Genomic DNA, 16,220 nt, shown 5'->3' on the forward strand with positions numbered 1-16,220 from the left:
CACCTGGCCACTTTAGACTTGGCAGGAGGAATTGACTCTGACCCTGAGAAGAATGTAGGGCTGAAATTACATGATAGGGACAAGGAGAAATACATTGCACCCAGATAAGCCACTGAGGAAATGCTTCATAACCCTGGTCCAATTTGATTGTAAATGAACAAGATGGCAAGATGACCAAAGGTCCAGACACTTTAGGGACAAGAATTTGGATTACCCCCATCAGATAAGCCAACTAGATCAGCAGAGGTGCTAGGCATAGGTACCGGAGCATCTAAAATGAGAGGTGCAGGAGGGAGATGATGAGCTGTGACCTTGGGACAAGCTGCAATTACAGGGACTCTGGTTCATTTCCATAACCTTTATGTAAGTTTCCCCAGGAAAAGAGACCAGCCAGATTCTTAGAGAAGCCATCTTCAGATGTTGTTAACTTGCCACATGAAGCAAGTAGATTTGAATGGCACACAGGGTGGACAAGTGGATGCCAGAGTGTGATGCCTTCAGGACCAAAGGGCTCATTCCCCTGAATCAATCTCTAGGAATGGTCCTCAACTGAAGGGAATCTTGGTTCTTGGATTGGCACATATACCAGTTCACAGTTTTTTTTCATTCTGTTTCTGAATATGCCCTAGTTTTGCCTTCAGGTCATGTGACTTCAGATCTATAAAATATGAATATATTTTCACAGTGTATTATAGGTATCAAGACAGATAATGGGAAACAAAGGATAATAACAGTTATTGCTGTTTAATATTTGCTTGCTCTTTTCCAAGCACTATGCTCAGTACTTAAAAATTCATCTTCATTATGCAACAATCCTCTACAAAATGTACTATACTTATTCCTGTTGTTGAGAATAGAAAACTGTGGTCTAGCACAATTACGCACATTTCCCAACACAACAAATTCTAAAACTGGTAGTACCTACATCTGAAGACAGACCATGAAGCTCCAAAGCCTTAACCTGATATCATTATATTATACAGATAATCTGAAAAATATAGAATGTACATAATTATATCAGGGAAAACATAATTTGAATTTAAACTGTCTGCTTATCCATTTAATTTTAGCATTGAATATACGAAATATAAACATTCTATATATTCTCCTGAAAAGGCTCTGTGTTGACATATTGTACAGAACTTAAATCATTCTTGATGGATCCTCATTATAAATTGTGTCTCCCTGACAGATTCTCCATTTCCCAGCTGTGTTTCGACTATGGAACTCCATCCTAAATGAGAGGTTTACTAGCATTTAATGGAACTCTCATTCAGTTGGTGTGAACCTTGGAGTTAAGCAGTACAGAAATGCCTAGCCTCGAAAATACAAGGTTTGTGAAATAAATTTTGTTTACAAAATTCTGGTCTCCTCTGTTCACCTCTTCTGTGCTACCTAATGCTTCTTTTCTCTGCCTCAAGTTCCCAGTAGACTCAGGTCTTACCTGACCTACTACAACTTTCGAGAAATAATTTGATGACAAGATAGGTTATAATAATAACTGATTTACATACTTTTCTGAATAGTTGGAAGAATTTGAGAGTAACAAAGTATTGGCATGCTGAAAGGGAGAAGGATAATGATATTTTGATTTGTTTTCCGAGTCTTACCAAATAAGCAAAATTATTGTACATCTCTTAATACACTGATTTCCCTTTATGCTATTTTCTATTCTCTAGAGCAGTGGTACCCATCCCTGGGCCATGGACCAATACTGGTCTGTGGCCTGTTAGGGACCAGGTCACACAACAGGAGGTGAGCAACAGGTGAGTGAGCAAAGCGGCATCTGTATTTACATTACTCACATTGCTGCCTGAGCTCTGCCTCCTGACACATCAGCTGCAGCGGCATCAGCGTCTCCTAGGAGTGTGAACCCTATTGTGAACTGCGATCTAGGTTGCACGCACCTTATGGGAATCTACTGCCTTTTATCTCCCACAGCCTCCCATCAGCCCCAGATGGAACCCTAACAAGCTCAGGCCTCCCACGGATTCTATGTTATGGTGAGTTGTATAATTATTTCATTATATATTACTATGAAGTAATAACAGAAATAAAGTGCACAGTAAATGTAATGCACTTGAATCATCCTGAAATCATGCTCTATCCCCGGTCTGTGGAAAAAATGTCTTCCATGAAACCAGTCCCTGGTGCCAAAAAGGTTGGGGGCCACTGTTCTAGATGTTCAAGCTTTACTAGTGGGGCAACTTGAATCCACTTAAACTACAAAAGTGAAAGTGTAAAGAAAATATTTTAGTTTTTGGAAGGGGATTTGAGGTAGGAAAGATGTGTCTATATTTTGTATATTCAATGCTAAAATTAAATGGATAAGCAGACAGTTTAAATTCAAATTACGTTTTCCCTGATATAATTATGTACATTCTATATTTTTCAGATTATCTGTATAATATAATGATATCACTACTGAAAAATAGAAGCAAAAACAAAAAATTTAAAAATTTTATTATACAGCACTTCAGTGTAACTCCAATATGTCCTTTACGTACAAATACAAATAGATCAGTTCAAGCTAGAGTTGCATCACCAATTTCTTGGCCAGCAGAGGGCAAGACCGAAGAACCCCTTCAATTCTTGCTCTGCATTTAATCTTCCTGATCTTTTGCTGAGTTTTTTGAAAGCTTTATAATTCTGTATTCATTTTTCACTCATGATCTGTTTTTCATAGACGACCCCATTGATATGTGGAATAATTATCTGCATGTTTGGGATAATTCAAAGAGTCCTGAATAAGTAAGAGAATGGGACAAAAACAGGTAGATATTTTTTAAAGTCCTTTTCCCTATTAAAACATACTCTCTTTAAGAGAGTCTTTAAGAGAGTATGTGTTAATAGGCTAAACATACTTATCTCTCTTTAAGAGAGAAGGCAGGCTGGGCGCGGTGGCTCATGCCTGTATTCCCAGCACTTTGGGAGGCCGAGGCGGGCGGATCACGAGATCAGGAGATCGGACCATCCTGGCTAACACAGTGAAACCCCGTCTCTGCTAAAAAATACAAAAAATTAGCAGGGCATGGTGGCAGGCACCTGTAGTCCCAGCTACTCGGGAGGCTGAGGAAGGAGAATGGCGTGAACCTGGGAGGCAGAGCTTGCAGTGAGCTGAGATCCGGCCACTGCACTCCAGCCTGGGTGACAGAGCGAGACTCTGTCTCAAAAAAAAAAAAAAAAAAAAAAGGAGAGAGAAGGCAAGTCTACCTAATAGAGAAGAGGCAAGTCTACCTAAGAAAGAAGGCAAGTCTACCTAAGAGAAGGCAAGTCTACCTAAGATTCAGCAGAGAAACTCCTAGTTATCATGGCCTAGTTACCTTTTGGACAAGCTGACCTGCTCTCCCTTCATGAGTTTTGCCTCTAGTAAGTAAGCCTTGTCCTTTAACTTGCTTAGGAATAATGGACAGGGTCACAGGAAGAAACATAAATACTGAACCGTGTTAAACTCTTCACCCATTTTTTTCCTCTGATCCTCCTTATCGTGACAGTGTCAGAGACCTCCAAACTCTGAGATGCAGAACTATTGCAGTCTACCCGTCAGCACTTAGGATTAGCCCCTTTTTAAAGCAGCTATCAGAGTAGCCATGCTGGCTGCTGTCTTCAAGAAAAGTGCAATTATATACTAGTATAAATAAGTCCATACTTTCAAAAACAGGTAAATCAGTGATGACTACTGCTTTACAAAAGCATTTAGCGCAATTTTCCTGAAAACAAAAAGTTCCTTCCCTAGAGAATTTAACATTATGGTTAATTTGCAGATATTATTCTATTTGACTATTTGTATATCTGAGAGTAAAAAAAAGAAAACATGTTTTACGTGGCATAATAAACAAAACAGAAATGTCCTACATTTGCCAAAGAAGAAATAGATTTAATGGCAAAATAGATAAAACATGAGGAGTTACAGTTTTAATTTAAGGCCACTGCCCTGTTGTGGTATCTTTAGAAACTGTTTGGACTAATATTTATTCTTTTTTTTTTTAATCCATGAATTTCCTACGAGGCTATTATTTCAGGCAGAAGCCAAGAAACATTGCCTACATTTTTTTTGTCTGTTTTTTGTTTTTTGTTTTTAACAATTAAGCAGTGCTTGTTAATCAGATTTTGTTGACAGCTTTCCAGGACTATAATTGAGGTTACATAAGCTTGCCTTCATTGATAAATGCAATTGAGACACTGTGTCTAGATGAGAAATATTCTGATCACAATTTGGAGGGGAGGTATCTATTTAACAAATTCAAAAATATTGAACCATATGCTGACATTAGAGAGACAGCTCAATTTCCTCTGTACTGTTTTACTCACACCAAGCATGGCATCTATTAAAAAGAATTTTTATGAGCCCACTACCTGCATGGTAGTCAACACAGAGTAGGTTACTGATGATGATGAAGAAGTGAAAGATATATTCAAGGGGAAATCTAGCAACCTAGAAACCTCAATTTAAATTCAAAAGCTGGCCGGGCGCGGTGGCTCAAGCCTGTAATCCCAGCACTTTGGGAGGCCGAGACGGGCGGATCACGAGGTCAGGAGATCGAGACCATCCTGGCTAACACGGTGAAACCCCGTCTCTACTAAAAATACAAAAACTAGCCGGGCGAGGTGGCGGGCGCCTGTAGTCCCCGCTACTCGGGAGGCTGAGGCAGGAGAATGGCCGGAACCCGGGAGGCGGAGCTTGCAGTGAGCTGAGATCTGGCCACTGCACTCCAGTCCGGGCGACAGAGCGAGACTCCGCCTCAAAAAAAATAAATAAATAAATAAATAAATAAATAAATAAATAAATAAATTCAAAAGCTTTAAAAATACTGACAATATGGAGATACCAACAAATATTTTGTTTGCAGCAAGAAGTGACTCTTTGATGTCTACTTCATGAAATTCAGACCCAAAAATAGCCCTGCTCCTTACCATACTTTTCTCTGTTCCAACCCAAGATACCTCTTTATGTCTCTGCTTGGAAAGAATGTACTTTCAAATCCTCCCTAGCAGACCATTCCTGTTGCAATACTAAATCTTATAATTCTATATTCATATTTCCTTCCCCCAAAAGATGCAAGAGCTTGTGACGGCAGGTCCTTTTTGATTCATCTTCACATTTCTTCTGTGCAACCTAGCTAAGTACCCAAAGGCATCTTAAATAACAAAAACAGCCTCCTGGGCTCCACTCACAATAATTTTATATTTTTGTGTCCCATAAACATTTTGTCTAGAATATTCTCGCTGACCAATAATAATACATATCATCCCCTCTTCTTTAAAATATCAAGAAAAATTATTGTAGGAACTATTTTTTGTATTAATAATGTCAAACACAGGAAACTGCTGTATTGTATCCCATCAGAACCATTTTAATTCACCGAGGTTTCTTCCTTCCCTCCTCATCCTCCCACACCTAATATAGGTAAGCATTCTGCTAGTTTTGCAGTGAAGAGAACAACAGCATAAGACTTGCCCTCAAGGAACTCACAGTCTAGTGAAAATAGAAGAGAAGGCAGATACAGGCACTAGAAATTCAGACCAGACTGGATGGTGAGGAAGAGAAGTATTGGGAAAGCCAAGCCTTTAGGCCTCTGCACAGATAACCACACGTTAAACTCACACAAACACATTTGGTCTGCAACTGAATTTCATTTATCCTGCAAAAGCTGCTCACAGTTCTGTAATTAACCCAGAGGAAACCCCCTAGATGCCAAATGTTTTATAGATAGTTTAATTAGGGCAAAAGTAGCAACTCGAGACAGGAAATATATCTCTCAATCAGGAAAGAACAGAGACATCCTTCAGATAGCCTAAGGCACACAGCAAGAACAGAAAATGTAAACACAGTCACATCAGTGCACTGGGATTACTACACTGAATTTTGTGGGCATGTTTCAAACCCAAGCTTGGCTATCTGCTATTGTCCATGACAGTCCTCCCCATCTTCTTCCAGAGCCCATTGCCAAGTCCTCAGGACATGCAAACGAATTGTAGGAGTACTGTAAGCAAAAGGTAACTAAGATAATCCTGCTAGTACTCAAGAATATTAAAAACCAAAAAAAAGGAGCCCGTCTTTCATGTTTAGAACTGATGTTCTACTTTCCCTTCTGTAGGATGCTGGCTTTGAATTGCTATTCTGGAGGAAGTGATCGATTTTGTGTAACTGCAATCTTTTTTCTACTCCTCTTTAACACCAATTGTTTTCCTCTGGCAAGATTATGTGTTAGGATCCAGGTCTATTTCTCCCACGGCAAATAATCCATATAGGAGGTTAACTTACTTTCCCAGTGATTTCTGCTACCTTCCAAGCCAAATAAAATAAAATTTGAATTACCCAGACAGCCATTCCTCATCCCTAACAATGTATTATTTAACCAACTAGGAAATGCCTATTTATCTAAAACATCTGTTTATCAATTTCAAATAATTAGGAAATGAAATAAAGACCTATTATGTTAAACATAGTTTAATATTTTATACTGTAGGAAGCACTAAAGAGAAATCTTAAGAATCTTTCATGTCATCATAATGTATATCATTATTGTGCAATATTGCAGACAAAAGATAAGCCAATCTATAAGTAGTATCCTCACCTGTAAATATCTGTTATATTTATCCTTCTTCTAAAGCTATTACCATAAATTAGTTAATTGTTCATTAATGTTTGAATTCCAGATAAATAGGATTTCAGAGTGTCTCTCCACTACAGTTGAGATTGGTTGGTTTTATCACTCACTTTCACAGACATATAGTAACAAATTTATTTGCATTGACATATGAACAGGCTTTGCTTTTGGCCCATTTTCATCTGATGTTAAGTAGTACAGTAAATTGTCTGTCCTCTAAGAGTTTTAGATAACTAAGAGATTAAGTTCACAATGAAAAGGGAGACAATATGTGACTGAACTGAGAAGCAATTGAAAAACAGACATTCAGAAACTGTAACTACTTTAATAAGTACTTTCTTGGTGCTGTATAATTTTTAAAAAACATATCTAGTGTTTTATAATCTTAATTAAATTTGGAATTTTTTTCATATCTTGTGTACTTATCAAATTTTCAGATTTCTAAGAAATGTCTTATTCATTCTCATAGAAGGATTCTGTATATTCCTAAAACAACAATCAACAAATAATATCTTGTCGGTAGGGCCTGAGTTACAGAGAAGTGGAATCAACTCTAAGAGAAATTCATCAAGGCTTATAGTGTCAAGTGTCTTAAGAGAAAGGTAATATGAAATCTAGAAACAAAAGGAAAACTTACAAAGCTAGGCTCAAGTTGTCTCTCAACAGATTCTAGAGTTGACCCCACATTTTGTCTCTCTTAATTGGCATTCCTTCCCCCTTTCAAGTTCAAAGAAAGACTTCAAGACACATTTTGCTTAGACTTTTTGTTCACTCTTTGAGACGTTTTCTTCCAACATAAAATATCACAGGTGAGTGTACTTGTCTATAACAAGGCACACTGCCTCCTATCTTGAAACACATAGATGCTCTAAGAATTTCCTCAAGAAAACTTAAAAAAGAGATCATTGGGGGTTCCTCCCTGGATTTCTTTCCATAATCATGGCTATTAAAAAATCCATTGGGAGCTAGATGCCATAAAGCAGGACCCACAGTAGCAGAGAAAACAACATAAACATGTTAAATGTGCTCAGGAGGGAGGCAAATGAAAGTTGAGATTATCAGCTGGAGTCAAAATGGGAAGATTTAGACCAAAGGATGAGAGGAAGGATATGGGATATAGATCCAGTGAGGAAAATATTATTACTACAAAAACCAAACAGACGAAAGTAGTAGTCTCAGAACCCCGTGATCAATAAGAGGAAGACAAATACCATAGTAAGTTGACATTGACCTGTAATGTGACATGGTTATGACTTCAGGTAGGCAGCTCCCCTACTAATAAAAATCTGTCTTCCATGGCTTTCATAGCTATACCTCTTCTGCCTTTCAGTGGTGGTGTTCATGAGCTACATGGACACTAGATCCTGACATTCATGTTCACCACAATTACTACTGAAGTCAGGAGCCTAAAGAGTAAGAATAAATCAGCATTGCTGGTCAGACTCTAGTCTCTCTTCTTGTTCCCAGGAACATTTTACAGCGGTAGACACTTCATGAAACCCACATCAGCTGTACTATAGAAAGTCAAGAAAAAGACAAAAGACCCCATCAAAAAGTGGGCAAAGAATATGAACAGACACTTCTCAAAAGAAGACATTTACGTAGCCAACAATCATGTGAAAAAAATCTCAACATCACTGATCATCAGAGAAACACAAATCAAAACCACTATGAGATACCATCTCATGCCAGCCAGAATGGTGATTATTAAAAAGTCAGGAAACAATAGATGCTTGTCAGGCTGTGAAAAAACAGGAATGCTTTTACACTATTGGTGGGAAGGTAAATTAGTTCAACCATTGTGGAAAACAATGTGGCGATTACTCAAGGATCTGGAGCCAGAAATACCATTTGACCCAGCAATCCAATTACTGGGTATATACCAAAGGAATAGAAATCATTCTACTATAAAGACACATGCACACACATATGTTTAGTGCAGCACTATTTACAATGGCAAAGACATGGACCCAACCCAAATCCCCATCAATGATAGACTGGATAAAGGAAATGTGGCACATATACACCATGGAATACTCTGCAGCCATAAAAAAGTATGAGTTCATGTACTTTGCAGGGATATGGATGAAGCCGGAAACCATCATTCTCAGCAAAGTAACACACGAACAGAAAACCAAACACCACATGTTCTCACTCATAAGTGGGAGTTGAACATTGAGAACACATGGACACAGAGAGGGGAACAACACACACCAGGGCCTGTTGGAAGGTGGGGATTGAGGGGAGGGAACTTAGAGGACGGGTCAATAGGTGCAGCAAACCACCATGCACATGTATACCTATGTAACAACCTGCACATTCTGCACATGTATTCCCGTGGTTTTTTTTTTTTTTTTTTTTTACAAGAAATAAAGAATAAAAAAAAAAGAAAGTGAATAAGATTTGCTGCCATAACACTATGGAAAATGCATATAAGCCTATATTAGAATCTTGGAGTGACTGATTTAATCAGAAATAGCTGTCCAAAGAACCCCAATTTGCCATAAATGTGCTGATAAAGTCATTACCATTTTAGAACACAGCAGAGGTTTCAGTTTCCTTCTGACTTGAGTTATTTTTCTTGTTATTTCCAACTTTGCATACCATACTCTTCTTCCCTTACCAGTTTTTTTGTCTAATAACATATACATTTCAAATATAAGAGCAAATATTTACTGAGCATTTATCTTCAATACACAGATAATGACAAATTTACAGCCAGTGTTCCCTGAGGAGTTCCTTTATGTTATTTAACTTAATCCTCCTGTAAACTCTGTGAAGCAGTGGTCTTTATAGTGTCATTATTTTCTAGTTGAGAATTCAGATGCAGAAATTTTAAGTAACTTGCCAAAGTTTGCACAAACACTGTACTTAAGGAATTTATTCTCTAGCTAAGGCTTTTAGAAAGTAACATGCAAAAATATAGGTTTTAACTGTAATCCAAGACCAAAGAAGAAATCTCATAAGAGAGTATATGATGCATTAGTAAATTAATCAGACAAATCATTTACTACTGTGGAATTGTATAAAATGTCAGTATCTGGAAATTGCATAATCTGTTTAATTGGGGCAGAGATTGGATAAGGAAATAGAAAAAGAGATAAAGCTGGAAAGGCAGTTAGATCTGGTTGTAAAATATATTGTGCCATACTAAGTATTTAAGGCTTTAGTTTGTAAACAATATAGTGTCCTTGAAAATTTTTGACCAGGGAGTGACATATGTCACATTCAAAGCATTTTTAGGACAATGAATCTGGCAGTAGTATGCAGAACAGATGCTTAGAGAAAAGGATCATACAGACAAAACAATTGGAAGATTCAAGCTGTATTCTAGGCATAAAGTTATAAAGTTGAACTAGGGTGGTGTTAATAGGAAGATAACATAAGACATGGTTGGAGACCATGTGTTAAAGAGAAAACAAGAGTAATTGAATATGAGCCATGAGACAGGATAAGGCAGTGAGGATGATTTGAGAGTTGGGTCTGAGAAACTGAAGCAATCAGGAAGAGGAGCTGCTTGAGAGACCCAGAGCTGAATTTCTTGACTTTTGAGACAAGTTAGTGGAAATCCTGTCAAAGAGGTAATAGAGGCCACTGAAGAAATTCAGGTCACCAAAACAAAAAGTAGAAAGAGAGGATCAGGAATGTTCCCACTCAAGGCTAAATGGAGAATGAAAGCAAATATGGGAGGCTTTTTTTTTTTTTTTTTTTACTTTGCTGTATTTATTTATCAAGCATTACATTTATTATTTTTAAAAATATGCTCTTCAACCACTCACCAATAATATTGTGGCAACTTCTTGTGTAATGAAGCAAAATCTTCTAATTTTAGGGATTATTTTCTAAGAAGAATCAAATATTAACTTTTACATATATGAAGTTATCTATATATTTTGCCTCTTACCAATAACCCTCTTTGAAAGTGAAAAGGAAATACAAATTTTCCTTAGGTTTGAGAAGCTTCATAGTTAAATTTCCCCTTCAGCCATGAGAGCTCCCTACAGCCCTCCTTTGTCTAACATATTCTCATCGGGTGTGCCAATTCAGAGAGGAAGACACTGGAGAGAGTCAATCTATTCCAGTAACTAAGTAGAGTAGGTACATATACTTTACTTTTAAAAGCATTGTTCCATAAATGACTCTTAAAAAGTTAGCAGCTAAGTATCCTAATGCTATTTGTTCCTTGTTAACGAAGTAGCAGTATTCAACATCTATCACAGCTACAGCAAATATTTTATGAGTCACAGTAAAAAGCCTTATACAAAACATGCAGTTCCATGGATTATAATTAAGCCAATACTTCTGCTTAGTTGTCTGAAGGAAAACAAGTTGACAAATTTCTTACTCAATTCTAAAACCATGAACACTGTTTCTTCAGTTTATCATGTAGGCAAACGCTATTTACCAAACCTCTAGCCTCTCAGGAGAAGCAAGTCAGAGTCAAGTAATTCTGTAGCTACATTTCAAATGGAGTCAAGCCTACAGAGTCTGCACGATGCAGTTTCTCTAGAATCTCTGAGTCGGGGAACTAGAGGGGATCTCCATGAACATCTAACCAGTCTAACAGACAACCAAGGCTTACAAAGAAAATGATGGCCTAAGTTTACCCAGTCAATTGGTAACTGAGCTAGGATTTGATTAATTACAGTATTTTCTATGAGATAGGAAAAAACACTGTACTCTTCTTGTTGGAATGTGTCATTCATTCTCTAGCTTTATCTCACTGGTAATTTTTACTTAAGATTTCTCATTAATAAACAAAGCAACTATTTAGACTTTTTCAGTCGTGTGCCACTTAACAATGACATGATTCAAAACACAACCGTTCTTCCTCCAGTTATTCTGGGACCATATCAACAGTGCCTCCCCTCAGAAACGTGCCTCAGGGAATGTGCCTAAGCCATTAGTTCTTCCCACCTATAAAATAGAAATAGCCACCCACTCTGTCCAATCACTGCTCTTTTTCTTTTATATTTTGCATGCTTGGAGAAGCTACTTCTATAGTAAATAATTTCAACTTATAAAACACATGAAGCAAAATATTTTCATGCAAAACACTTTTTCCCCATCAAAAAAACATATTGCACCCAGATTCTCAAGAACCAGAAGGCTCAGAAACAAAGTATGTTTTATCCTGAACACAGGATTTGGGCCAACAAAAATTGGTTGTTGGGAGCAAAAGACAGGCTGAAGATGGGATTGTGAAAATGTAGGGAGAAAAGAAAAGATTTGAAAGGGAAGTCCATCTTCTATAATTACTTTTTACAAATACTTCGAAATCTCTGAGTACAATTTATAATGTTGAGTTCCTATCTTTCTATCTAGCATTTATTTCTACAAAATATTTTCTTAACTCTTTATATAGGAAGAGTAATATAAAACTCTCTTCCATATCAAGATTATAATTAATTTCTCTATGCTGAGGCTAAAATATACAATATAACTAGGATATAAAGAGATGGAAAATATTTATGCCTACTGCATCGCAACCATTTTGACAAGAGATAGAGAAACAATTGAGTGTGTCTTCTTGTCTACTTCTCCTTTGGAGAACTTTTGACCTAGAGATTAGAATATTTATTCCTGTCTCCCTTCCTATGCCTTAAAAGATGCTGAGTGAAACAAACACTGCTGTGGTGTTCATTATCTCTGTAGAGATTATAGAACTGGTGACCAGTCTTTTGCACGCTCAAAAACTACAGATTGAGAGGGCTATTAATAAATCTTTTTTTTTTTAAGCTAGAAGAAAGTTGGAGCCTAGTGATCCAGCCACAGACAACTTAAGATCCAGAAAGGATTTGTAATAACAACAGAAATACAAATTTAATACCTTGAATTTGTAATTTTTTGCTACAGTTATTCTAAATGCATATTGCCAAATGAATGGATATTAGGTACAAACTATGACCTATTTAGAAAGTGGCTTTCTAGCCATAAAAGTGTATTTCAGAAACAAACTTGGCATGTATTTAAAACTCTGAAAATTTCTAGCTGAAAGCAGGATTATTTTTCCTATGCCCTTCTGTAGTAAAGACGATGGGATAGAAAGAATGAATAACAGAAATGTGTATGTTGAAACTGGAAGACAATGTGCAGGTGGCATAATACTTCAGAGAAGTTATGACAGGGTTTATGCATTGCATTAGCTAAAAGGTTAACAGAAATGAAAGTGCCTAAAGAATTGGGGAAAAGATATTATCATACCAAAAGTGTCTGATATTATAAAACAGAGGTTTGCCCTAAGTCGGCAAAGACAACGAAGTACATTCTCTTCTGCACTGACCTGCCTCCCAACCCCACCTCAGCCCTAACATACATTTGGTGTGTTTTGTCTTTAAAAGGGGAATCACTGCAATTATCATGTGTTTCCAATGACCCATGGGCTTTTAAGCAACTAGTTCTGTGCACCACATACTATATTGCTTCATATTTAAAGACTAGCAACCATAGCAAGTTATTATATAGCCTGGAAAGGAAAACAGTTTACTTTATTAACAACAAGCACATGAAAAGTGATTTCTCTAGGCTTCACTAACAGTTTACCTCATATTTCACCTGGGCATGAATTTACCTAGCACATAGTGATGATCTCTGGAAGGAGTTTCCAGATTTCTTTAATTGAAGTCTAAGAACAAATCATTGAATGCTAGGAAATAAACTCATACCTATTATCCACCTTCAAATTCTACTGAAAAAACATTGGCAATTCTACTGAAATTACTTTCTCAACAAAATTCCCTTATAGTTTGAAAATACAACTTTGTAAATTAGAGTTTCAAATATTCTTTTAGATGATCTTTTATCAGTTTATTAGTTTAAAAAATATTTCATGGTTTCAGTAAGATTACTGCTATAGTGTTTCACCTACAGACATCAGAAGCTTCTTTATACAAGATGTCAACATAGAAGAAACACAGAATGTTTTTCACTCCCTGCTAACAAACATAAACTTAATACTTTGCTCATCTTCTAAATCACTCCTCTTGTCTCAAGAATTGCCTGTACTTACTCACCATATTTTGACATTGTTGTTGTTAGAGTAATGTGTGGAATTTTCAAACAAATGATTTTCTCATTTTGTTTACGGCCTAAGTGCTCCAGATCGCTACCATTTGGCAAAAATGAAGTTTATAGTTTTCAAAGAGCAGGGTGGTGATTTACTTTACAGTAAGCATAAATGACAATTTAAAGCCCACTTACCTCTATTACATTTGAACTTTTTAATCATAAGTGGGAACAACAATAATTAAAAGCCAGGGTCCTAGAGTTTTGACATTAACTCTGTGTTAACACTAAAAAATCTATTAAATATTTTATATATACAAAAATGTAGTACTTCCTCATTCTCATTTCTCCCCTCCAGAAGATTTCATTTAATATAAACATATGTACATTTAATTTATTGACAATTTAACCCACTTTGATGAAAAGTATTGATGAGCAAAAGGTGGTAAGATAATTTTCTAAAAAGCATTGTTTTTTTATTAATTTCAAAATTATATAAACTTACAATCTTAGCTTCTTGAAGAAATGCAGAGTATTTTAAAACTCATCTTTATATGTGTTATTCACCCCCAAACCTCTTTCATTTTTTTGCTTAAAAGCCTTACAAGGAAAATTGATTTTTAAGTTTTATCATCTCCATCTAGGTACTAAAAGACAGTCAACATTACTATTGTTGTATATCTGTCTTTATCTTGATGATACAAGTATATCGATGATGTAATTGCAGAAGTTAGGGTTTACTCATGCTGTTGGACCAAAGAGGTTTTTTTAGACTGCCTCCTTGAGCACCATAGAACAGTTGTAAAACAGAACCAAGCACGCAATTTAAGCGATTCATCTCTTGAAAGTAAATCTACAGGATCTTCTTCTTGAAGAACTGATGAAGAGCTAGAAATAAAGAATCATTGGTAAAGCTTCATCTGCTTCAGACTGGATGCTGAGCTGGAAAAACACTTGGGTGACACACTATTTTATGACATCTTGGCTTTTAACCCTTTCCTAGAAGCCCTCAACTTTTGTTCTCTGTTGAGCTCTATTTTTTTCTTCCAAAATTCCAAGAGATTATGGAATATCCCAGCCTTTCGTCTCAACCCTATTTGTCCCTAAGTACATATTCTCCTGAAAGTTGACTGGAAACTAAGCAATCATTTATCATTCTGAATTTTTTTTGAAAAAGCAATGACTGAGAAGTCATGATGCTCCATAGAATCATGTACATTATAAAAACAGGAGAGCCGAGATTTTACAAATGCATCTACTACGCTAAGAGAACCCCATGGTTGTGGTTCCCAAGTGCAAACAAAAAGAAGGGACAAGAAAATGCAGACACAAAATCGCATGCAGATGAAGCAGTGCATGCAGCAGAGGAAAGACCATACCTGAGGGATTCTCCTTTAAAAAAAAATGTGCACGCCAGCTGGGTTGTTCCTCTCCTCCTTTTGGAGTATATGTGTTTTCCTTTTAGGAACACCACTTGCGATTGTGTTTCTAGTCTCGTTTCCTTTATTCAGTCACAAATAGTTAGAGCAGGAGTGGAAGCTGAGTCCCAGGGATCCGACTCGTGCAATCAGGCATGCCTTGGTCTGCAACGGTGTCTGTTCTCTTCTTGTCAATTCTATCGCGCTCCCCGGGTAGCCTCCGAAGCAATTCTACAACTTAGCTGCTGGCAAGAAACTGCCTTTCCCTCTTCTCATTGCCAAATACCTTCCGCAGCTCATTTCTCATCTCCTTCTCCCAGAAAGCAAAATGGGATCTCTCCCGTGTGTTGACGAGCGCCCAGGCTCATCAACAATTGAGGGTGAGGAGCAGCCGGGCTGAGTGCGTGCTGGGAACTTCACACATCGCAGGCTGCGGCTGAGGCTTTTTTGAATGCAGCATCAACACTGCGATCCCCAGCCTCCTCCACCAAGAGCGCCCGGGTTCCCTCTCCTGCCGCCGTAGCTGCACGGAGCAGCTCCGAGAGGGTGAGCCACAGCCCCTGCTCACAGGAGACTCACTGTAACCACTGCCAGGTGTGGCCTTCACCACCGCACTAACAACTAACTGTGTGGGACACAGCTTCATCGCTGGGAGACGCCTGGATGCCAGAGCTTCCTCAGCCTAGCTTTCCTTTCTCGCTGGATGATGACCTACGAGACGGTCATGGCCAATTCTGCTAGTGGAATAGCGTGAATAATACTAAATTACTCATCCCATTCAACAATGACTGTTTTAGATGTACTTGGCTGTACTTGGAATTATGAAAGTATACCGCACACAGTATCATTCCCTATAAGCCACCAAATGCAGCTAACAGGACCCCTTATTTAAATAGAGGGGATACTGAAATCCCATCCTAGTTGGTTTTTCCTTATTTTTGTGGAAAACCATTTGAAGGTGATTCCTGAACAATCTGAATTAATGACACATGCATAAATCAAAGTCAGAAATGATGGGTAACTTATAGTGATACAAAGGTTTTCCTTCTCACTTAGGAATAATGTCTTTTCATTTGATGTTAACATGTTAAAGATCTGGCTGGGAACTGAATGGACTTTCTTTCTCTTTTAGTTTTGCTGAGTAGAGGAGGTGGGGGGAGTAACAGTTCCCACTTTCCATCAATAA

At 37.4% G+C, this 16,220-nt stretch overlaps 1 protein-coding gene across 2 annotated transcripts in view; it reads right to left on the reverse strand.

Annotated features, from left to right (window-relative positions):
• The window catches only part of UNC13C (unc-13 homolog C), a 670,888-nt gene extending 655,206 nt beyond the window's left edge, over positions 1-15,682 (reverse strand). For both annotated transcript variants that reach the window (XR_004431983.1, XM_033190063.1), the window contains exon 1: positions 14,996-15,682. The gene's annotated coding sequence lies outside the window, so the exon portion shown is untranslated. The remainder of the gene's footprint in view (positions 1-14,995) is intronic.
• Between the last annotated feature and the right edge of the window lie 538 nt (positions 15,683-16,220).

The sequence above is a fragment of the Trachypithecus francoisi genome, unplaced genomic scaffold (genome assembly GCF_009764315.1).
Source record: "Trachypithecus francoisi isolate TF-2019V2 unplaced genomic scaffold, Tfra_2.0 Lachesis_group3, whole genome shotgun sequence".
Classification (NCBI taxonomy): domain Eukaryota; kingdom Metazoa; phylum Chordata; class Mammalia; order Primates; family Cercopithecidae; genus Trachypithecus; species Trachypithecus francoisi.